This window comes from Podarcis raffonei, chromosome 4, assembly GCF_027172205.1.
Source record: "Podarcis raffonei isolate rPodRaf1 chromosome 4, rPodRaf1.pri, whole genome shotgun sequence".
Classification (NCBI taxonomy): Eukaryota; Metazoa; Chordata; class Lepidosauria; order Squamata; family Lacertidae; genus Podarcis; species Podarcis raffonei.
Window position 1 is genome coordinate 98,819,310 of NC_070605.1, and position 25,194 is coordinate 98,844,503.

Here is a 25,194-nt window from a genome sequence, read left to right on the forward strand (position 1 = left end):
GCAAAGCCATTCCTCTGGGGCGGGAGCCCTCGCATGCATTCCCAGCCGCGCTTGCATCGCATTCTTCCCCCGCCCGACCCCACCCCCGCCACCTTTTGGGTGGAGCAAGGAAGGGAGGCAGGCCGGGGGGCGGGGGGGCTTTTGTTTGGGTTTGTGGTGCCTCCTCCCCGCCCAGCCCCACCGCCCTCCTCCTCCTCGTCCTCCGCCCAGCCCCACCTTGAGGGCAAGGAGAGAGGCAGAGAAGCCGCCTCTGCCGCATCGCATCTCTCCTCTCTCCCCCCCCCCCCGCTTTCTCTCCCCTCCCACCGGCCCACCCTCACCGGGGCCCCAATGCAATCCGATGCGTCCCCGGTAAGGTTCCGCTGCTGCGCTGCATTGTGCCCTCTCTTGTTTCGGGAGCCTCCACCCACTGGCCCACCCGACATTTAGCACATCATGTGATCCGGGTAAGTCATTTGCAAGTACAACAGTTCTCTGTCTTGGCCCCCCCTCCCTCCCTTTCCATCCCCCCCCCCCCCATTCATTTCCTGAGAACTGCATAGAGCTGATGAGGGGAGACGGGGAGGGTGTGCGTGTGGATGAGGCACCCGGATTTTGTGTGTGTGTGTGTGTGTGTGAATGTGTGGGTAAGTGAGTGAGAGCCAGAGGAAAAAGAGAGGGGGACCTTTATAAGGGAAAGAAAATTTCTTCTGCTCTGCAGCTCCTGCTCAGGTCTGTGCCTCTTTAGTTTCTTCTCGAAACAAACCTAAAGAAAAATAATCTGGGTCCCTTGTGCTGTCCCGTCCAGGCACTGCGTTTTGTCTTTGGGGAGGGGGTTTGGGGTTGGTTTGCTTTTTTAAAAGAAAAAAATCTAAAGAAGTGTTTGGGCTCTTATTGGAGGCGCGGGTTTTTAAGGAGGGCAAATAAAGAAGGGAAAAGGGGTTTCTTTCTTCACCTAGCCAAGGAAAACATACTATTGGGACCTTCTCAGTCCTGCTAAGGGGAATCCTCTTCAGATAATGCATATTAGCAGTGTAAATTGACATTGGGGAAAACTGTTGGCTCAAATATTGGGGGGGGGGCGAGGTTTGAGAGGGAAACAAAAACAGCAGGTTGAATTGGGAGTTGTGCTGTACTAGTTTGTCACTCAGTTATTTGCCTGGGTGTCTGTGAGGGGAGAGATCGGCCAGCAAAGGGTTAAGGTTCTGATGACACTTTCTCGGTCTTAATTGTGCTACAACCATTATTGTTCTGGTAATAATGGTATGGAACTGTCACTTGCCACAATATTGCTCATGCAATGGAGATTTTTTTTTTTTTTTAGGGTGGGGGGAACAGATGGTTTCTGACTGGCACTCCCCCCAACCCCCACCTTTCCATTAAGGTAGCCCTGGCTGGAGTTGACAAAGGGAGAAGTTTGCGTTTAGACTACTAGTGATGAATATTTGAGATCCAGCCTGGTGACTGTGCTACTAGTCTCAATATAAGCTTGTGGAAATGTGAGAGTACTGACCTGGGTGACATGAGCTGGTGTAATTGCTGGAAGTTCATATGCAGAAAGAACCAATTCTTATTTGGCTCGCTGTCCTTAGAACTTCTGATGAACTTTTTTAAAAGTGAAAAGTGGAAGGAGGGGAGCCAAACACTTAATGAAAAAAGCAGATGAAGCGTCCTCGCCTTGTATTGCTTTGTGCAGCATTCTCATTCTCTTAACATTTCCCTCTCTACGGACAAGAGTCATACTTTAATAATAGTTATGAAAATTCAGCTGATTTCAAAGCTTGCAGTGGTGGTCTCTTAAATATATAAGTACAGTAGAATGCATAATCTGGATAAACTTGCTGTAGTTGGCACTGCCAGTGCTCAATACAGGTTCTTCTTCCAGCTGTTTCAAAGCAATGTATTACATGCATTATTTAATTTCTAACCTGCTTGTATGTATGTATGTTTGTTTGTTTGCTTCTCTCTCACCCCCCCATTGAATAAGCATTACCAAGCTCTTTGTGGAAGCATTTGTATTTACATCAAAAGCATGTGCATAAGCTGTTACGCCAGACATATGCCAATCAAGCAAACGTCACGCTTTAAAACCACCTAGACTTGCTCCATTCCCTCTTTTTACTGGAGGACAGAGTTGGTTAGCTAAGTAAATGGTCTGGTCTGAAATGCGTGTCTCATTATGGGTGGGACGAATGGTGCTTCACTTTGCGAAGAGGAGTGGTCATCTTTTCAATGCAGGGTGTAACCCTTTTTGTCAGGCTCCTGTTATTTTTTAAGGATGTTGCAACAGAGAAAGAGAGATTTTTTTTGGGGGGGGAGAGAGAAACAGAAGGCAACTGTTCAGTTTTAGCGTTGGCAGCCTTTTCCTTTACTTCTGAAAGTGCTTAAGATGGAGTTGCCTGCTGGAGAACAAAGATGTGAGACTGAAAAGATGCTTGAAGGCTAACACCTTGTTGTTCTGTGCCATGAGTTAGGTCGTTTGGCTCACAAAATCCTGCTTTGATTGGCTGACAGCCGGGGAAACAAATTGGCCCAATTTAAGAGTCATGTGGTGAGGAGTGGGCTGGAGATGTCGGTTTCCATGGTGTCCTCACTCCCCCTCCCCACCCAGGCTCCAGTATCTTGGCAGGTAGGAATTCATGGCAGTCTTACAAGGCTTCTTTATATGGCCCTGGTATGTGAGCTCCATTTTCTGCCTAGCCTTCAGCCTCAGCCTTGAAATGAAACAGGAGCAGTGAAGTGTGTATATGTGCGCGCGCGCACACACACACACACACACCCTCTGGTGTCAGCAATGGCACTGAAAAGCTTCAGAGATGGGATAGCACAGATACTTCCTTGGGTGTGCAGATAAAGTAAATACAAGCTGAATTCCTTCCCTTATGACACAGCACACTTATGTTTGTCGAAGTGCACCGCTGGTTGGGAAACGGAGCACTGGCACATTGTTAGAAGTGTTCGGCATACTCTCTCCATACCTGGCAAAGTGAGGCAAGTATTCTCCCTCCCTCCCTCTCTTTTTCTGTCCCTTCACTACGTATTTGAGCGCACTGGAGAGCTAGCTTTCTGAGCGGCACTATTTTCCCTCTGCCTCATGCGCAAACACAATGATGTCACTTTCCTTTTCTGCTCTCGGGTGGGTGGGTGGGGGGAAGAAGAGGGCTGGGCCACTCCTATTTGCTCTCAGGTCACGCATGGTGTTTCCTAGGGCTACTGCGGATACCATTGTCGGGGTCAGGAGTTTCTTCTCCTACGGAATCAAAGGTGACGCTGAGGAAGGAACAGTGGGTGGCAGCGGGGGCAACTTCTGGCCATGTTCTGCATATCTCGGATGGGTTGTGTAAGAAGAACTCTCAGGACGAGGGGGGAGATGTTGCAGTCTTCTTTTACCTGTGCCAGGCAGGGGTTAAGCGATTTTTGTCAAATGAGGGATTGCAAAAGCAGGAAAAACCTCCCCCCCCCCAACCCAGCCACTCCCTCTGGATTTCTATACCACTCGTGTAATGGTATATTTAGGATTTCTTCCCTTGCTGCCTTGGAACACATATTTGCGTAATTCCCATACATATGCATTTGCCCTCCCCAAATTGCAGTCCTCTTCTTAAAAAATCCTCCTTCGAAATGCAATGCTGAATGTGCACAACTGCCTTCTAAGCAGCACTTCGCAGGCTTTTATGGACCTCTGGGCGAAAGGTGTCTCTCTCTCTCCCCCCCCCCCCCAGCAAGAACATGCAGTTTACTTACTCCTGCAATCCTTAATCCACCTCCTCGCCTTTGCTCCCAAGCACCAGGACAGCTGTAAGGATTGTGAATTAGGATCTCTCCAGGGTGAGCACTCGGTTTCATGGGTCTTTCTGGACTGGGCTTCACAGTAGGGCTAGATCACCCCTTTCGTATGCCAAACGCCTCCACTTTGGTATCAAAAGGCTCTCAGGCAGTAGCATGTGGGGAAGGACCATGACCTGCTGCTGCCAGCCAGATAATACCAGGCTGCTAGATGGACCAGTGTTGCAATTCTCTATAAGGTGGTTTCATGGCTCCATCCACAACTTACAGACCTGCCTAGTCTTCCCAGGCACTCACATCGGCTGCAGTAGCTCATATGGGCAGCCAGATTCCAACCCACAAGTCACAACTCAGTCCGTGTGGTGTTTTCATTTTTGCTTAAAATATTGCAATTTTATCTTTGCTTGCAAGTGACCTTGCAAAAGTGTGGGTGGGGTTTTTACCAAAAGGAGAGTGCGGTACCTTGAGACTGGATCATGAAAAAGTGGCCTTGAAGAAAACCTGGTTGGCAGTTTTAGCTTTTTCTGAGCCGGAAAGTATCTAAGAAGCTATCTAAGGCACCCAGGTGAAGTGGTGAAATAAGCCCCTGTGAAAATAATTAATTAAAAAGATCCCAGTACGGAGGAAGGAAGGACAAAGACCATGTCCAGGAAGTGCGACGGTGCAAGGAAGGCCCCAAACAAAATTTGTATTGCTTGAAGGAAACACAAGATGATGTGTGAGAGACTGGAGAGGATTGGTGGGGCGGGGGGGGGGGGCAGGAAATAGAATGCAAACTCTGACATATCTCAGGGTGTGGTGTGAACTGTGTCCCCTTCCCATTAATAGCAGCAGATGGCGTGAAAAACAGCTGGTTTGAAGGCAGGGGTGGTGGAAGCTCAGAGCAGGAAGTGTCCTTCTGAATGCAGCCGAGGGCTTTGGACTGGAGTTGAGAAGGAGGTGGGGAAGAGAGCAGCAGGAAGGAGAAATTCTTTAACCAGTGGGGGCTCCTATGTTGGCTTGGAAAAGGAGTTCAGAAATTGGAAAGTGAACAGTACTGCTGTTATTTATCTGAAAGTCTTGTCAGCCAGCCAGACATGCAAAGGGAGGGTGGGCTGAGGGTTGAGGCCAAGCATATAAAGTGATATATTCAGGCTTCTCTGCTGATTTTTTTTAAATGATAGGCCGCTAATATAAGCAGAACAGCTTAACTCCCCATAACAAGCTTTTCTTTTAATTTTGTTAAGAGGGAAGGATATTACATTCAAAGGCTGCTTTTATCATGGTCCCCTATGCAGAGGAGATAAAGGGCTTTCTGACCCCCCCTCTTAAAATATGCACTTGTTAGTGTGGAGAGATCCCATCCTCCTGTTGCACCAAAAAGGTCGGGAGGAAGAAGTTATTCTGGGGCATTCTTATATGATGCATGACCTTTGTTTACTCCGATGGCATTGCCTTAGGTTGAGAGAGGACGACCCACACCTTTTCTTAGTGATTTCTGAGACAGGAAGACTAGACCCACAGAATGCTAAGTCTCAAAAGGGGTGTGTGTGTGTGTGTGTGTGTGTGTGTTGTACAGGGGACACGCTGCATCATTTTGTAGTGCATCAAAACCTGCTGGGACTGAAAGCTTTCAGCTAGGAGGTTGCAGTGGGTCTGCGCTGTTTGTCCTGGTTTGCACTGAACCTGTGGTTGCCAGCTAGGCATGTTTGCTTTCCGCACAAGCTCTGAGGCTGGCACAGCTGCGCATCGTTCCTGCTTATGGAGAAGGCTGCCTTTTGTTCAAGGGAATGCAGTGCTTCAGCTATGACTCTTCTCTAAGGGAGCCTTTAGGATAGGTCCACAGGAAACACTGGCCCATTTGTTCCTCCATATCTATTTGTGTGGGGTCGGGGGCAAGGAAAGGTCCTTCAAATTCTCTTTTCCATTTTGCAAAACTTCCCAGCCCTGTGTGCCTTGAATAAGTCTTACTCTCTGGGAGTTCAGGAAAGTGGATATGCACCAAGCTAGTTTTAGCTTAGTACTGTATTGGGAGAGAAAAAGTGAAGTGGATCTGCCTCTCTGACCCTATTGCCCATGGCTGAGTAATCTCATGCATGGAGGCCACCTTTCCAGTGTTAGAAACTCAGATATATAAGCCATGGCTCCTTAAACCAGGGTTCCCCATCCCTATCTCTGCCCATGACACAAACATTGGAAGCCCATTTGCCATGGTTATTTGGAAAAAAGATCGCGCAGGACTGATGCATTGTGGGATTAAATGCTTCCGTATTCAAGACTGGCCTGGGTCAAATTTTAGGAGTGGCAAACTTGTTTGGACAGATACAAAACAAAACAAAACACCAAAGGTAAGCATTCAAAGCAATCCAAAAAGAGAGATAAAATCTCAAGCTGGAATTTATTAGTTAAAAATGTGGATTTATTAGTAAACAAAAAGAAAGGCCAAACACATTCCGGCCTGTAGTTGTTTTAGGCCATTATCAGGAGCTATAAAATGAACAACATCTCACATAAATTTTAAGCAGTTAAAAACCAATCTAATAACTTTTGAGTAAGTAGATATAAACATATACATAAGGTATATATAATTTGTTTACTTGGTTTCAAATGGTTGACTTTTTGTGAGGTCGTGTTCCTTTTACAGCCCTTGATGAGGACCTAAAAGAAGTGTTGGGCTGTTGTTGTTTTTTAATTGGGTACAATAATAATATTACACAAATAAGTATACCAATATTTTCATTTGTATATCACAAAAACAGCACAATAAATGTGGAAAAACATCTACAACATATGTTTCATTATTAGTGATCAGTGTATAAATTCTCGGTTTATGAATTGGTTTGAACAATTAGGAAGAAGGAAGAAAAAGGAGGGGAGTGGTAAGCGGTTTGGGGTCTGGTGGTTATGCTTAGATTATTCTACTTCGTTTGTGAGGGGTTGTGTCAGCGTACTTGTATGGGTTGTCTTACTGTTCACTTGTTGTATTTCCTTGGTGAGTGAGAGAGGTTGGATGTGGCTTAGGGTGTGTTGGTTGTCTTTGGTTGGCTGTAGTGAGAATTGTTTTTGTTTGTGAGCTGTGTGAGAGTGTTTACAGTAATACCTCTGCAAATGTTCGCCTTGTCTAGCATCCATTCCGGTGAACGTCCGCGGCAAACCTGGAAGTACCCGAATGGGTTACTTCTGGGTTTGCCGCTCGCGCATGCACAGAAGTGCTAAATCGCGCATGCACAGAAGCACAAACCACTCTGCGCACATGCGCAGACGCGGCGCTTTGCCCTGCATCCGTTTCAGCTAGCAGCTGGGGCTCCAGAACGGATCCTGGTCACAAAACAAGGTACGACTATATTTTTGAATCAGGTTAGCCAGATTGATTCGTATGCTCTTGGATTCTTGTTGTTGTCTTGTTGGGCTGTGATATGTGATAAAGGGGAACCAAATCGGGGTGAAGGCGTCTTCTATTTGTGTTGGGCTGTGTTTTAATCAATAAAAACCAGCTGCAGCATCTTCAGATGTCGTGTCTCTTTATGGAAAATGGTCCAAGATAACACCCCTCCTAAAGCTACTGAAAGCCTGTTGCCACTGGTATCTCGGAGGTCTTTTTCTTCCACCTTGGCCCCCTAACAGTTACTGGAGGAGGATTCTGATTAGTGAGTGTAATTCGCCATTTAATGTTCTCTGAGCAGTGAAAAGGCCATAGGGATGCTTGTTTGCAGTTATTAAGTGCTTGCCAAGTGCTTCCTTCCTCCCTTTTTGGGGGAAGGTTCATTGCAACAAAGGCAGAGAAGTTTGCGGCAAGTTTGGCCGTGTTGGATTTCCCATCGTAGCTATAAATGGGGGCAGCCTCCCAAGTAGTGGCGACTTTCCTTTCTTCGTTGCGAGCTTTGTTTTCTCAAACTCAAACACTAGATCCTGCAACAGTATTAGGCTTCATCACCTCATCTCAAAAATTCTGACGCAAAAAAAAAGGGCTTTTGGAGCCTGGAGGTATGCATCAGGTTAGAAAGGATACAGGACACAATCTGATGAGGTGTATGTGGAGCCAGGTGAAATCTGGCAGAATCCTGAATTGTACTGGCTTTTCTGTTGTCAGAATTGGTTGCCTGTTAGAATGCTTTACTTACTGGTGAAATGCTGGCTGGCTGGCAGTCCTGTTTGCTCCTGCATCCATGTGCAAAGGGAACCTCCAGCTATTGTTATGGGTTCTTTTGTTGAAGTGGGTTGGACCCGTGTATGTGCCAGTGTGCCAGATTTAGTTCTGTATTTTTAATTTTAAGTCTGTTGCGCAGGACTTTGCTCACTGCATTTAGCAAGGCGAAGCCCATGGTTTAACCTTCTCTCCAGTAGAAGGGGAAAACATAATGTCCCCCACCCCAGGAAATGAGGTCTTGTTTTGGGGGTGGTGTGGTGGTAGAGTTGGAAAAGCACTGGTGGAGCAGGGAAAACTTGACTTTCTAAACTCTTGGCTAATGGTTGTACAGCAGCAGCCTTCATGAGTTGTGAAAAGATGCAAGGAGATATCAATTTTCAAGGAGGAGACATAACACTGTATAAAAGACATAGAGGAATGGAATTAATCCATTGTTATGGACTTTGGCTAGGGACGCTGGTGGCGCTGTGGTCTAAACCACAGAGCCTAGGGCTTGCCGATCGGAAGGTTGGTGGTTTGAATCCTCGCTACGGGGTGAGCTCCCATTGTTTGGTCCCAGTTCCTGCCAACCTAGCAGTTCGAAAGCATGAAGTGCAAGTAGATAAATAGGTACTGCTCCGTCGGGAAGGTAAACGGCGTTTCCATGCGCTGGTCTGGTTCGCCAGAAGTGGCTTAGCCATGCTGGCCACATGACCTGGAAGCGGACAAACGCCGGCTCCCTCGGCCTATAGAGCGAGATGAGCGCCGCAACCCCAGAATCGTCCACGACTGGACCTAATGGTCAGGGGTCCCTTTGCCTTTACCTATGGACTTTGGCTACACTCTGACACAAAATATATGTTGTCTGCAACATAAAAACTCTTGGTTTTAAAGGATAACTTTCTGTGCAGCAAAAGATTTGCTTTTTGGTGTTTAACCTTGTAGGTGTGTAATAGATAATCTCATCTTTTCTTTTCTCCAGTAGGGAAATATACCTTTAATATAAGTCTAGTTGGTTAAAAGCATTTTGCACTTGAGTGCCATGGATGAAATTTTGTTTTCTTGTTATAAAAGCACAGGGAAGTTTCTCGTGGCTTTAAAAGGGGGCTTCTGGGAGTAGAGATCAGGCAGGAGTGGTATTTGAGCAATCATAGCGCCAAAGTGATTGTTTTACTTAACATCACTAACACAGCTCTGTTGAAGTCTTGGCAGAAGTTGTTGTTTCAGTTAATAGCATGTGGTTCCTGAAAGTGGTATGCTGTATCTCTTAGTGTGGGGAGGGGAAAGGAGGGTAGCCACAAATGCTGCAGCTGTTGCTTAACCTTAATGGCTAGGAAATTATCCATGGGGAAGGAAATGATGGAAGCTGGGTGACCTGCCAGGCTTGGGCAGAACCCTTGACCTTATCCTCCTCCCATTTCTGCCCAATTTAAACGCTTCTTTGTCCCATTTCCTCTTCAGCCCATTGTTGACTTATATTCTGTTGCCTCCAAAACTATATTTCTTACTCATCTCAAGATGCAAGTGTGCAGGACATGTACCGCAACACTGGGCCTTTGTGTCCATATACCACAGACAACAACAAAAAAAGACTCTAAGCAAACCCAGGTTCTAAAGTACATTTGCTTATTTTGAGCTACGTTAGATTATTTTATATAACATTCATGTTTCAACGTTTGGGAGTTTAATTTTGGGGCAAATAAGACCATGGTAGTAATGTGTATATAGATGGAGAGAAGTTCATGGGAAAGGCCATAGCTTAGTGCTTTGCATGCAGATAGATCGGTGGTCTGATAAGACAGCTTCCTGTGTTCCTACGGAGAGATGGGTTAGATGGATTGAGAAGCAGCAGTGCCTATAGCCGTAGGAATGCAATCAAGAAAGAGGGAAGAGAAGGGTTCCCTACCCACTAACCGCTGAAAGCCCTCTTCTATACCTCTGTTGGTTCTGAATTGCCACCAAATATGCCTGGGTGCTCCTAAGCCTTCTCAGATGTTCATGACAGCTAGGAACTTGTATCTAGAATGGAAAGGGTTATACCGCTGGGGATAAATTCAGTGCTGTTAGGACAGAACTGCAGTTGGATTGAAAATGCAGCTGTCCCAGCCACATCAAACCCAGAAAGTACCACACAAAAGTACTAACTCCATTTATCAATCTCTGTCATTGCGATGACTTGGGCTAGCGTAGTAGCAAATGGAGCCCAACATCTTGTAAACAAAATTTCTCACGCATGCATGGGATTTCCCAGATGGAGGCACAGCTTGACACACATGGTGCTTCCAGAACATATAGCATTGAGCGCTATCAGGAATGACCTGGGACCAAGAGTGGCACATTTATTGAGTACCTACAACCACATAGGCAGGTGGACAGCTGTGGCCTCCAGCATCTATTTTGGTGGCCATTACTATTTCATTCTGATTTGTGACTGCTTTCTAAGTAGCAGTGCCTTCTATCACTCCTTGAGGTGGGCCAGGCTTCAATTTCTCATATTTTGGGCAAGTTGTTTCATTCAGCGGACGTGCCCATCCAATTTAGATTTGGTGCTTTTCACTGTTGTATTGAAACACCAGTCAATTGACTACGTATGTATTGACTTCAAGGAAAATCGGACAAGAAATCCCTTTTAAATATGGCAGTCCACCATTCATTACTACACCATGAAGTCATCTGATAGCAATGAGGAATGAGGTCCTCTTCTCCCCTGTTTTTCAGGGGTCATGCATGCCCCCAAATCTAGGAACAGATACTCCTTCCCTTGCAACTCTTTCCAGAGAGTTATTTCCCTCAATGGAGACAGATGGCCTGGTTCTCCACACATGCTACAACTGGAGGCATCTCTGAACAGGGACGTGGGGATAAGGAGAAAGGAGGCGCACCGTCTGTCATCACCGTGGCACAAGTCAGCAGCTTCATTTTCTGTGATGAGGAATCTCCATGTGATCTGACATGGTACTTCTTTTTAACGCTTCTGTCAAGGATGCTTTAGCTGAGATTCATGCATTGCTGGGAGTTGGACTAGATGACCCTATGATTCTGAAAGTCTATAGTTTTTTTGTAACTTGAAATGATAAGGAAGACCAGAGACAATAAGGTGTTCAGTGTTTGGTAATTATTTGACTGGCAGAACAAAGCAAAACAAATAACTGTTCTGCACCTTGTAGTTGCTGGAGAGTCCTCAAGTTGTTTTGTGTTTTCTTCATGTTGTTCATTGGTTAACAGAGAAGCTGAACCACAGTGGGAACCAAAATCCAGGTGTGCAGAGCCTCAGACCCCAAAGGCTCATCTACCACAGTGTTATCGCACTACTATCTATTTTACAGCTTCCTATCAAACACCTGTTTTAACTTACTGGAGAAATAACGGATGCTATTGTTTTGGGGTGTTTTTTTTATTAACTTTAGTTCCTGCTGCATTGACTCACTGAAAAATAATTGAAAAGGTGAGGGTTTAGAGTCCTTTCTGAGAGGGAATGCTCAGAGCATCTGTGCTCTATGTATGCTTAAATAGCTTTCTTTTTTTTTTTACAAAATAGTATCTTCAGGTATGCATTTTTCAATGTGCCATCTGTAGTGCTTTTTCTGTACATTTAATATTGAGGAATTTATTTGCACAAAAGTTTTATTTTTCATTTAATTCACTGTACGGAAGTTTGGCTGTTTAGCATAGAGATGAATATCAGAAATGCGATCTTCATTGTCGCTGCAATCCTGTTGTCATTTACCTGGGAGTAAGCCCCATTGAAACCAGTGGGACATTCTTCTTAGGAGACAGATATAGGATTGTGCTCTGAGAATCTTGCTTTGATGGGAGAGATTGTAGCATAGGCCCCATCCCATATTGCTTTTTATCTACATTGGAGATTTGTACCACAGTGTATGGTCTTTAATTGTACTTTTTCCCCTTTGCAGATTTAGAGTGGGTTAGAATACTGAAACACAGCCTAATAATTACGATGGAGTAACCAAAATATGATTGCAGGTTTTTAATGGCATGCAGACAACATGTTTCAGTGGCCTTCAGACAAATTAATTGGGAATGCCTTATTTTGTGCTGTTTTGGAAGATAAGTGTCTGTTTTGGGAGATGCATATCAATGATGGCACCTGAACTTCATCGGCTATCTCTATTCTCATTTGTTTTATAATAAATAATGTGTTCCAAGTTTAAGATCTCCCCTTTTGATGTTCACTAGAGGAGTGTTTCTCATCTGTTGATACTGCAGCGAGTGTTTAGAATGTCCAATTCCTTTCCACTCCCCTACCCCAAATCCATCTTTTGGTTAATTTCCATCTGAAAAGTAAGAATAGACAGTGAATTAGTTAAGCTTTCTGAAAAATGTTGGGGAAAGCAAATCTCAAACCATCTCCAGGAGACTTTGCACTGAGAATTGCAGCCATTGCTTTTAAAGTCAATAAAAAGCTAATTGAAATCCCTTCCTGATGATTATCTAAGCCTTTTAACACACCTTCCCATGGCACATATATTTTTCCTGACATGTCTCTTTTCTATTGAAGGGATGTTCAGTTTGCATTCCTGAAATTTCAGTACTTTCTTGGAGACTGGGTTGCTATGCTTACTAAAATAAAACAAAAAAAGTGTCTCCAACAAAAGGCGTATTGAAATGTGTTGTAGGCCAAGACTTGACAATGTGGATTTTGTCCTATATCCTGCATTCTATATCCTCAGGTACTTCACTTCCCCCTCTTGCTCCAGCCAGTCACCCCCAGCCCAGAAGTCGGGTTCTCTATGAGTAACGTATGACCTGGTCTAGTTTTATGACTAATATTCAGTCTTTTGATGAATCTATCAGGTACAGGGTTGTTGGCTTTGTGAGCAGGGTATAGGATCTGATTTTGAACACTCAGCATTGAGAGACCAGTCATGAGACTAGACCAGGATCATATAATAGGCGGGTGGCGCTGTGGTGTAAACCACTGAGCCTAGGGCTTGCCCATCAGAAGGTCAGTGGTTTGAATCCCCGCAACAGGGTGAGCTCCCATTGCTCGGTCCCTGCTCCTGCCAACCTAGCAGTTCGAAAGCACGTCAAAGTGCAAGTAGATAAATAGGTACCGCTCCGGCGGGAAGGTAAATGGTGTTTCCGTGCGCTGCTCTGGTTTCGACAGAAGCGGCTTAGTCATGCTGGCCACATGACCCGGAAGCTGTCTTCAGACAAACGTCGGCTCCCTTGGCCAGTAAACCCCAGAGTCGTCCGCGACTGGACTTAATTGTCAGGGATCCCTTTACCTTTACATTTAATAGCATTGCAGTGGCTCAGTGATCTTAAATAGGATTCAGTAATGATTAATCAGTCTACATTTTTGTCTTTGAATTTTGTAAATGATAAATTACTTATTTACCAGTTTTTAAACTTCTTTTTACTTTGTGTGGGAAGGAGTAGTAGATGAGGGACCTCTTACCAGATCCATCAACTAAACTCCTCGCCCTGCCCAACCCTGATCTAGACTATCTCTGAGATATGCTACCAAAGGGCTGTATAACCTAATATGGACTCATGTATCTCTCTTTTAACTCAACAAATAATTAACCTGTTCTCTTAACATAAATGGTAGAGAATTGAATTATGGAATTTGAAGGGGCAAAGCTAAAAGATTAAAAGACGGTGCTTTGCAATAGAGCGCAATTTTTATTTTATATTTTAAAAAGATGAACAGAATCGTGTGTACTAGTCACAAACACTTTTCACAAGTGCTAATCTTTTGTTGTCAAAATGGCACCATCAGTGGACAAAAGGAACTCTATGAATTCTATGAGTTTATGAAAATGTTGTTCTTAGTTCTCAAAGCAGCATACTGAAACACCATTGAGGGGGGTTTTTGCAGCTCCACTGAGGGAGGTCCTTATTCGCCTAGAGCAGGGATGTCCAACCAGTAGATCATGATCTACCAGTAGATCCCCAGCTGATCCTGGTAGATCGTGGGATCCTTATTGTGCACAAAAGGTTACGGGGGGGAGACCCCTATAACTCCCAGGAAGCTCCAATTCCCAACGTTCCCTGGGAAGAGACATGGACTGTTAAACCACTTTGGGAATGGTCGCTCTCTGTGGGCAAGAGAGTTGTCTGAGCAATTCTCAGCACTCTCCAACTACAGTTCCCAGGATTCTCTGGGGGAAGGGAAGCCATGACTGTTGGAAGTGGCATGATACTGCTTTAAATGTATAGTCCAAATGGAGCTTGAGCCATGGCCCTTCCTCAAGACAGCTTCACTCATGAACTTTAAAATAATCACTGCTTGCATCTGAAGGAACTAATTGGGGCTTTAAAAAACACACCAATCAATCAATCAATAGTTCATTTCCGCGCTTTTCTTCCTTGACTCCTCCTCCTTCCCAACCTGACACCTTTCCCAGCATTCACGTTTCTTTGGCTACGAAAGGTCCCTGCACAGAACTGGCTTTCAGAGCACACATTTACATTTGCAGTGATTTGTGTGTACATATTTGCATGTTATGGATGTGTCAATATATAGGTCCTTGGAGTCCTGAAATGGAAAATTTCTCGTGGAAATATATTACACTTGCTGTCAGAAGCACTCCTGTAAACCAGTGAGCAGAGTTATTTCCCCCAAGTTAGTACTTGTTTATGTAGTGAAATTTCATGTGGGAGCTGAGGGAAAGCTGTCGAGTACAGTAATTCCCAAACTATGAGTGGCTTGCAAGGAATATATTGAATAAATAAGAGTTCCTGCGAGGCCAAATGCCACAGCCCAGAGAAGATGGTCCATTGCTTCTCTGCATGATTCAGGGTTCTGAGCTTGCCTCTTTCAGGCTAGCCGGAGGGGTGCAGCTGTGCCATGTTTGAATACCATCCTGTATTCTAATTCTGATCCAGTTCTCTGAATGAGCTTGCTAAAGTAGCCAAAATGTCAAAAAGCCTAGGGAGGTATGAGTTGGCATCCGTCTGTCTTGGGAGACAATGGAAGAGTGTGCCTTCAGGGGTGAAGTCAAACCGTTGGAGAGTTACAGCGCCTGCTGTGGCTGTAGAGACCAATAGGGGAGAGAGATGTGTTGTTGCAGCTGGGGCAGCTGAAGGCATTCCCTTTTGCTGTTGCTGCTGCACCATAGTGTTTATTCTTTCCGCACTCCTCTCAGTGGTCAGTCCTGCTCTGGTCACCACTGTAGATAGACAACCTGACTGATTGCCTCCATATAACTCCAAGATTTGCAGAAATACAAAAAAATGTATATCTGTTGAGGGTGGGCAGCGGGGAACTGAAAACCCAAAGGGAGGAGAAATGGAATGGAGTGACAGCAGGAAAAGAAGGCAAGAGGAATCGAAATGTGGATGTAAATGGCACACACCCAATCCCTTGTTCTCTGGCCAGCCATCAGCAACCACCAGTTCCTTACTGTTGCTCTCTGGCCTGCTAGGGGTGCCTTTCTTGCCACCTTGGTCTGCCTGAGAAGAGAGAACATTGAAGGTTCTCTCCCAAACACAACATTTTGTTTTGAGGCTCAACTTCTCTATACCAATAGTCTACCCAGGTGCTGAGTGATGATGGCTAGGCAGTCATACGCTGGGGTTACTGAGAAGCAAGAGGCAAGTATATAGGGATGTGGGTGGCGCTGTGGGTTAAACCACTGAGCCTCTTGGGCTTGCCGATCAGAAGGTCGGCGGTTCGAATCCCCGCGACGGGGTGAGCTCCCGTTGTTCGGTCCTTGCTCCTGCCAACCTAGCAGTTCGAAAGCACATCAAAGTGCAAGTAGATAAATAGGTACCGCTCCGGCGGGAAGGTAAACAGCGTTTCCGTGCGCTGCTCTGGTTCGCCAGAAGCGGCTTAGTCATGCTGGCCACATGACCCGGAAGCTGTACGCCAGCTCCCTCGGCCAATAAAGCGAGATGAGCGCCGCAACCCCATAGTTGCCATGACTGGACCTAATGGTCAGGGGTCCCTTTACCTTTAAAAGGCAAGTACTGGCATGTTCACCAAGTTGGGCAGAAGTGGAAAACAAACCTTTTTGGGGGAGAGGGGATCCTAAGCAAGAGAAAACCAGAACCACAACAAAATATCCCGATGAAGGTTGGAGTATGCTCAGTGGCTGCAGAATGCTTGTTGGGCAGATCTGGAAACCCAGGGAAAGGGAAATGTACTTGAGTTCCGCTCAACTGTATTCAGGCAGAGCTGACAGGAACCTGGAACAGGAGCACTGCATACTGCAACATTTTATTGCAGGTCCCACTTGTTCATTTCTAATGAAGGGTTGGATTGCGCTCCCTCTAGAGGAGGCTACCCGTTGCATTTGCACGAGTCACCTCACTGGATTTTATCTCCTTCCAGTCAGGAGGCACACCCAGATGCTTGCGTAATGCAAAAAACAAACAAACCCAAGAGGTTCCTCTGGGATAGGTAATTTCTGTACTTTTCCATACTCTCCAAGTATATCTTTCTTAAGTGCAAGAGTGAAGCATGACTCCACATTCTAATTCAGAATAAACTGTGTCTTGGCTAATGGGAGCTTGAGAAACACTGTTGCAGCATTTGCCATGGCATTTTGGAAAGAACTCTCCTTCTCTTCCATTGGTTGATTCTGCTGAGTTTGAGTCTCTTGATGTCATTTGCACCACTGAGCAGCCATTCATAGGGCTGACGTAGAAAATCACTGAGAGTTTTCCTCCCCCTTTTAAAGCGATTTAGTTATTGATTTTGTTAGCCTTTGGGACGTTGATTTATTTATTCAAAGCATTGCAACCCCCACTTTCCCCACCATTAAAGTCACGGCACATATTATTTATAATTATTTTACATAAGAATATTATAAAATCAAGTGGACTTTAACATTACTACCACATAATATTCAGACCAAGTAGGTGGAAGCCATGTTTTCCATTTTCTGTCAATGGCTATGAGTGCTAGAACTGTTATAGAAAAGAAAAGAAAGCCAGATGCTCGCTTTTATATAATTTTTGAACAAAAGGCATATAAATGTGAGTACATGCATAGCTTTGACAAATAGAAATTAGGGCTGCCAGCCTAATTAGTTAAGTTTGCAGGAATCTGGGAATGCATAAAACCAATAGTTCTTAAGAAAAGTAACCCGCTTCCTGGAGCTGAGCAGGACCAAGTGCAAGTAGATAAATAAGTACCGCTTTACAAACTGCTCAGAAGACTTGCAGGCTGGTCTTTCTATGGGTTCCTTCTAGAGGCAAGGCAGGGGCCAGCAAAGATGCTAGCTGCACCTCTGTTAAATTCCTTTCCCCAGCTCTGTTGCCTGAGAAAGGTGAGTAACATAGCAGGCAACAGTTTAGAAGTGGAGGGGAGAAAGCAGGTTATTTCCACCTCTCAAATGGTGCCTGGTTAATTGGATGCATCTTTAAAATCATTTGGGAAGGTCTTCAGACAGTTTGAGCAATTAAACGCTTTAGTCCTAGAAGGGACAGAATTCCCCCCCCCAAGAACCTTAACAGGTGGCTCAGCATTTTTTTCTTTGTAAATAACTCTCTCAGACTCTGTTGATATTTCCCTGTGTGTTTCCTTTATGAGACAGAATTGTCTCAGAGAAAGATGGCTGTTCAGTGGTACCTCGGGTTAAGAACTTAATTCGTTCCGGAAGTCCGTTCTTAACCTGGAACTGTTCTTAACCTGAAGCACCACTTTAGCTAATGGGGCCTCCTGCTGCTGCCGCACAATTTCTGTTCTCATCCTGAAGCAAAGTTCTTAACCCAAGGTACTATTTCTGGGTTAGCGGAGTCTGTAACCTGAAGCGTCTGTAACACGAGGTACCACTGTATATGGTTTGGGGGAGGGGTGAACAACTGGATATGGTACCTTAGGTGTTTCTTTCTAAAACACATTGCTTCAGATTGGGCTAGACAATTCACCGGTGATGTTGGACTAAAATTCCCATCACCTCTAAGGGCAGCGGCTGAAGGGACTTCGAGTCCCACAATATCTGGAGGAGTACAGGTCCTCATCTCTGCTTTAGATTGTCCTGCACACTTTCTAGACAGTAGAAAGTGTTACAAAGTGGTGCCGGTGGACCATTTTAATGATAGTCGTAAATGCTTCCCTTTGTTCCTAATGCAGATTCAGCATCGGTATGGTCCTAAATTTCACAGATCACGAGAGAGAGAGAGAGAGAGAGCCCTAAATGGCTATAGGAATATAACCGTCTCTGTCCCCTTTTATCTGCAAAGAATATCAATTTTACTACAACCACAGAAGCTCTCATCTGAAAATTTAACATAGAAGATTAATATTGGAACTAAGGGTGATCCAACAAAGCTGGATGTTGGGGGACTCAGAACAGATGAAAGAAAGTACTTATTCACACAGCAGATTGTGGGAATTTGCTCCCATGGGAGACAGCGTGGGCCTGTCCAACTTGGATGGCTTTGAAAGAGGATCGGACAAATTCATTCAGGGAGAGGCTATCAGTGGCTATGAACCACGATGGCTGGTTTCCACCTTCACTATCAGAGGCAATAGGCCTCTGGACACCAGTTTCTGGGAATCACGGGGTCTTGGTGGAGAGAATGCTCTTGCGCTCATGCTCTGCTTGCGGGCTGAAGGTATTCGTTTGTATCCAACAACAGGTTAAGACTCAGTCCAAAAATTTAATACAAATCCTCTAAAGTATATCAGATATTTAACACTAAAAGCATCCCATATGAGCTAATGTGCCCACTGAAAGGCTTCTTAAATAACTTCCCTGGCTTTTTTGGGGGGGGGGGAGTCACTATCAACCAGTATTGATGCCTTATGTCAGGCATGGCCAAACTTGGCCCTCCAGAAGTTTTGGGACTACAATTCCCATCATCCCTGACCACTGGTCCTTTTAGCTAGGGATGATGGGAGTTGTAGTCCCAAAACATCTGGAGGGCCAAGTTTGGCCATGCTTGCCTTATGTGGTACCTGGAAGTTGCTGAAGCTGCAGGCAGGCTTATAATTTGTACTTGGAAATTAGGATGGAAGGCTTGGTCCAATAATGTGAATTTACTTCAAAGGAGTCCTAGACAACAAAAAGGCCTTGTCGCACCATACACAGACTAGCAAATTCATTGCGGCACAAGCTTTCATAGGCCTGAACCTGCTTAAGTCAGATCTGGCCCACAAATTATAAATCTTGTTAGTCTTTCTTGATTGTACAGCAACAGACTAACATGGCTATCCCTATTTTGAATTTCCATTGTGCTTCTTACACCAGACACTCTGTGTATTTCCTGCTTACTCATTTGTTTCTTCTTATTTTTTATTATTATGATTGCTATTTAATTTTTAGACCACTTAATACAGTATATTTAAAACATTTCTAAGCAGTGTACAGAAAGCTGAAGCAGCAACAGACAACGTAAACAAAAATACTACAAACATACACAGTTACATATAAAAATGTTACATTAATACAAAGTTACTAATAAATATGTAAATCGATTTTAATTCAATTCAATTTAATTGCGAGGCTTTTGGGACACTTCTAGACATGTTGTGTGAGCAGTTCATTGTGGTACGTGTGCTTTGACATTGGCTCCAGTCCATATAATATTACAACAATTAGTGTGTTGTCTCTTTTTGTAGAAAGAACAGAGCTGAGCTGTTTTCAGGAGCATAGCTCCCAGGGCAGGCATGGATCTTCGAGAGACAGGCAGGAGCAGTCTTAGCCCAGACTGAGGGACTGGAGCAGATCTGAGAGATGATCCTTTTGATGTTACCTGATTCTCTAGGCCAGAAGGATTCTGCAGATTCCTTCTCTGACCAGAAGTCCTAGGAACATAAGGAGCAAGGGAATCTGTGCCTGATGAGGGGAATCTGTGCCTCCCTGTGGCCCCATACAGGTGTACTAACTTTTCAAACTGTTTGAGTTGGGATTCTTCTTGATGAATTACCAAAGGACCAGGTTGTTCTCAACTCTTTGTTGGCTCAAGATTGGTCAAACTGTAACAAAACCTGCATGTGTTCACTGAAACTGGCTGTTCTGATCACATGTAATAATGCATGTGCTTGTCCATGCTTTGGCACATTGCCACTTCTCATAGTATTCATCTCTCATAATACTAGAACTCTGAGCTAGCCCAAGAAGCTGGAATATTCAGGGCAGACAAAAGAAAGCACTTCTTCACTCAGTCAGTGTTTGAAATTAGCCAGGCGCCAGGTGCATTTTTCGCCTAGCTATTGAACACTTGCAACCAAGTGAAGGTACCTTGGCACCAGGATGACACCTGACATCACTACCATCTGAAGATGCCTGCCTGGGGATCCTTGGATCCAGACCGTTTTTGCACACTAACGACACATCCTGTAGAATTCTATCAGTTATATTTCATCTGTACAATTGGAATGAATTTCAGGAACCAAAATGCTTTTTCAGGAACCAAAATGAGTCACCATTGAGAAAAAGAGGTCAGATTAGGCCAATATATACATGGACTGTCCCTGGATCAAGTGACTTTTCTTCTTTAAGTTCTCAGAATTCTTAACTTATCTCAAGGTTGTCCTGAGTTTCTGCACACAGCACATAGTTAAATTATAGAACTAGTTTCCACAAGATGTAGTAATATTCACCAATTTGGATGGCTTTAGAAGATGATTGGACAAATTCATGGTGGAGAGAGCAATTGCTGGCTACTAACCATGATGGCTGCGTTCTACCTTCAGGTTTGGAGGCCATATGCCTCTGTGTAGGAATCACAAGTGAGGAGTGTGCTATTGCCCTCAGCTCCTGCTTGTGAGCTTATCATAAACATCCGGTTGGCTGTTGTGAGAACGTGGAACTAGACTTGATTGTGCTTGATTGCATTACACTCCCCCCCCCCATTCAACAGAAGGACAGCGTCGTTCTACTCATACGTGTTGGTCCTTCTAGTTCACAGACTTGTTTCTTCTTACCATTAGGGCAGCAAAGATGGTTTCACCATTGGGCTGCCACCCTGAGCCAGCAACAGTGTATATAAGGCAGCGTTATCCACAGACTTACGCTTGTGGTCTCAATTTATAGTGAATTCTTCACTCTACTTATCTGTGTGTACTTGACAGGATGATCTGATCTTGAGCTGAAACAGAGGCAGGTTTGAGCCCCTAATTATCCAAGGGCTCTTACCCCTCAGCCTCTGATTAACCTTTGGGTCAATGTAAATATATTGGAGATGAAGTCAGTTGAAGGATTACTATTGCTTGGTAACTGATCATATGAACATGAATGTGGTCTTTCCCTGTGTAATCCCATATTTCTTGTCTCTGGAATAGGCTTTTCACTATGCATTTGGGTAGAGATGCTGCTTTTCAAAATGCGCTTTCTCTCGTAAAACAGGCACACAGCAGTGTTTATTTCCTGCTTCTCCTAATACTTTTCTCTTTGTTCAAACAGTGCTTTGCAGCCTCCCCTTTTCAGATTTCTGAACTCTGAACGCCAAATGACCTCTGCAGGTTTTGCGCTGAAGCTTATCAAAGTAACAAGCTGGGGATCACTTGGCTAAGCCTAGGTAGGAAAATGGATATATATGCTGTCCGCCTGTGTTTTTAAGTCACAGTTATGTCTGGCTCAAGCTTAGAAGTTTGTTTGGGGCAAATAGTGGGAGTAAAGTGCTGCATTCATGTGCTTATAATATACATTACTCAGTTCCTGAAGGAAGCATAAGTCATCAGAACTGTAAATGTCTTTTCAACCTGGAGTTAGGAAAATTGATCTTTTATTTGGACGGTCTTCAGTGCTGCTCACATAAAATATTGTTAAGAGTCCTTGTGCATAAACCTGGAAACTCATTTCCCATCAGACATTTTTATCTTTCTAGTTCTTACCTTCTATCAAACTCTCCTTTTTCAATAGTCTTCTCTTCTGTTACTGGTTCAATGATGACCTTGCTTTTTCTCAAAGACGCCACCAAGCAAAATCACTTAAGATGTATCTCCTGCTCATCAGTGTTAATTATGCCTCCAGAAAGCTGATGAAGGCAATCAAGCTTTATAGCGACTAGCTGGCAATAACAACGTAGGTAAAGTAAGCTCTTAAAAATATGCCCCCTGTGGGCACATTCACAAAACACTTTTAATGAGTAATTGGGGAGGATCATTAGTGTAAAACTAGCAACTGGTCAAGTTGGTTTTCCTCATGCGCTAAAAGCATTCATCTTTCTTGCCATTTGCTGGCAGAGCTTCCCATCTTCCGCCATCTCTTGCAGATTCTGGCAAGGATATACCAGGGACAGCATGGTCTCAGATCACCTACGTTTGTCTACTATGCCAGGTGGGCTGGAGGTGTGTTGAGATACTTACGTGACTGCTTCACAAGCACCATGCAGATGGGTCCTAAAATGGTGCTCTTCCAAAGCACTCATGTTCATCACTTAAGAATGCTACTCTCCAATTCCCCCCACCCTTTGTATTGTATTTTAGATTGTAAACTTGAGGGTGTGGACTATCTTATTAGGTAAGGTAAAGGTAAAGGACCCCTGGACGGTTAAGTCCAGTCAAAGGCGACTATGGGGTTGCGGCGCTCATCTCACTTTCAGGCCAAGGGAGCCGGCGTTTGTCCACAGACAGCTTTCCGGGTCGTGGCCAGCATGAATAAACCGCTTTTGGCGCAACGGAACACCATGACGGAAACCAGAGCGCATGGAAACACCGTTTACCTTCCCGCCGCAGCCATACCTATTTATCTACTTGCACTGGTGTGCTTTTGAACTGCTAGGTTGGCAGGAGCTGGGACAGAGCAACGGAAGCTCACCCCAACGTGGGGATTCGAACCGCCGACCATCTGATCAGCAAGCCCAAAAGGCTCAGTGGTTTAGACCACAGCGCCACCCGCGTCCCCACTGTCTTATTATTGACACCTGTAAGCCAGGTCATGTGATGAAGTTGAATGGGCTTAGAATCCAGCCTAAGCACACATCCTGCCCCATCCCATTGCTGCCCTTTTGGGCACTTACACTGGCTTTGGCTCAGCTGAGCCCTGGCTGAGCTGGGGTGGCCAAATGATACCAGCTGAGCCAGGGTTGGGGCTTTCATGCTGGCAAAGCCTGGCTGAGCCAGAAATCTGCAGCATCCTAAACTGTTCATCTCAGCAGATCTTGCCATAGGATTTCCCCCTTACAGTAACAGAAAATCACCGGCAGGCAGTGGTTGAAAGTGGGAACAGAAGGTGCAACTGAAAGCACGATACTGAATTTGAGTATCATCTAGAATGCAAACAAATTTAAGTGAGAGAAAAACCTCTGAATCTGTCTCAGTCCCACTTGTCAAAGGAATCCTTTAATTAGGTGCTTCATCTTTGACACATTTTGGGGAATCAGAAACAGGCAAATGTCAGTTGTCTGTCTGCACAGTTTTAAAGCAATTTGCATTTTTTAACAGCTTTTGCAATTGAATACTATTGAGTTCAAAACGGTGTGACACTTCATTGGAAACAAATCAATTTAATGTCCATAGCAAAATTAGGAAAACCCTCCAGATCATCACCAGTTGCTTAATGAGAAATCACTCTAGAAAAGTGATCTGAAGGGTAGGTAGGTGGCCTGGACCTGCTACCTATCCATTTTACATGGAGGTTTCCAACCATCAGTACTGAGGGCGATGTAGGGATCTAGGACCAAAGGCCTTAAGGAGAGCTGAATAAAGGTATCAGAGCAACGTAGTGACTTTCTGACTGCCGCCCTGGACTTGCCTTGCACAATTTAACATTCAAGGTGGTGAGCATTCTGTGGGAGGCACGGCTTCCTTACCCATCTCTCCCTTTTAAGAAACATTTAAAATGATTCTAGTCCTTATGAAAGTATGTGGCATTGTGTTTGGCATACACCATCCTTTTTGCTGGTTTAACTTAAACTGGATCGCTAAGTCACATGACCAAGCGGAATGGATTTGGGATCTTGCCTAAGTCCACAGCTCCCACCCCAATAATTTTAAGGGCTTACACCAGAATCAACCAATCTCAATTCAGTCAGCTGATTCCTGGGTGAGCTGGGATGGGGGATATACGCAGACATCTAACCAGCTGAGCCAAGGATGAGCGAGTTAAGCTGGCCTAGCCTGGCTGCTCCAGGAACCTCCCAGTTTAGACAGAGATCCACTAGAGCTCACTCTGGGTGGTCTTGCTATAGGATTCCTCCCTTAGCATGCTCGGGACTTGCTTCATTGTAAGGCCAAGTACATCTTTTCGGTGGTGTTTCGATTTAATTTTTTTAAAAATGAGTATAATAGGAAGGTCTGCTCTGCAATTGGAGGGTGGTCTCATCAAAGGAAGGATTACTCATTTGGTTGCTTGGGTAACGCACAGTGTGCTAAATATTGACTTGAGAGGACCACGGCTTAAAGGAATCACAACTGTTGTTTAAGTTTCTTAACATATCCCCAGGGTGTTTGGGTCTGATTGTTTGGTGATGCATGCCCATAACGTTATGATCATAATAATACTAGGTTGAAAGGAATGCTGATGTGATGCTAATTCTGAATATCTGCAGGGCCTGATAAGCGGAGGTTGCCTTTGAATAATGTTGAAGAGTGTCCATGCATCTTGACTACAGATGTGCTAGTAACACCAGCATTCCTCTGTATTCCAATGTGTGCACACACAGCAAAAGAGACACCTGTAGGGCCTTTTCACAGGTCACTTTCCCTTACCCCTAATCTGTAGCATCCTTTTTTGTGTTTACACCAAAAAGGTGTCCCCTATATAAAACCCATGGTGCTGTCAGAACCGGAATACTGTATGAAATTCTGCTCACTATAGCTCAGAAAGGGCATTGCAGAACTGGGAATGATACTGGAGCCCAAATAATTATGCTCAATTGGGTCATCTTCCTTATGAAGAAAGGCGGAAGTGTTTGCATCTTAGAGAAATATATAAAGCTAGTATTTATGTGTAGGGATTATTCCCCCCCTACTCCCCTAAATACTTGAATTCTGAGTCTTTCAATCATCTGTTGACTTTGTTTTTGCTCCATACCTATTTAAGTCTAGTTATTTTTCTTTTTGTAACATTGAATTTATACCATGTTTGCTGAATTGTTGAGTTTGTCTTAGTTGAATCGACTGTTTTGGCAGCTGATTTCTCCCCGTCCATTCAATGTTTTGTGTTTTGATAACCAGTGGACTCTCTTGTAAACCACTTTGGGCAAAGCTCACTGTGGAAAGGCTGCAGATAACTAAACAAATCTGTCAGTCAGGTTGATTGGCAGTTGTTTGGGGGCAGTCAAAAGAAAATACTTATTTGCACAACTGATATTTACCCAGATGGCTGCAGGACTGGTTGGTGGGGCGGGAAGGAGAGACAGTTTTATGGAGTGCAGATCTATCAATCGGTATTCTCCATGATAATTAAATGGAATCTCCAGACTTAGTGGTGGTGTCTGTTTCTGGGATGTGCAGGGCA

The 25,194-nt window shown here is 44.5% G+C and overlaps 1 protein-coding gene across 3 annotated transcripts in view; it reads left to right on the forward strand.

Moving 5' to 3' along the window:
* The first annotated feature begins 200 nt into the window (after nt 1–200).
* The window catches only part of KLF12 (KLF transcription factor 12), a 225,108-nt gene continuing 200,114 nt past the window's right edge, over nt 201–25,194 (forward strand). Inside the window, exon 1 of one of the 3 annotated variants that reach the window (XM_053384669.1) lies at nt 201–446. The gene's annotated coding sequence lies outside the window, so the exon portion shown is untranslated. Of the gene's footprint in view, nt 447–521; nt 712–25,194 lie in introns of those variants that run through there. The other 2 variants (XM_053384671.1, XM_053384670.1) reach the window with 2 other exon arrangements.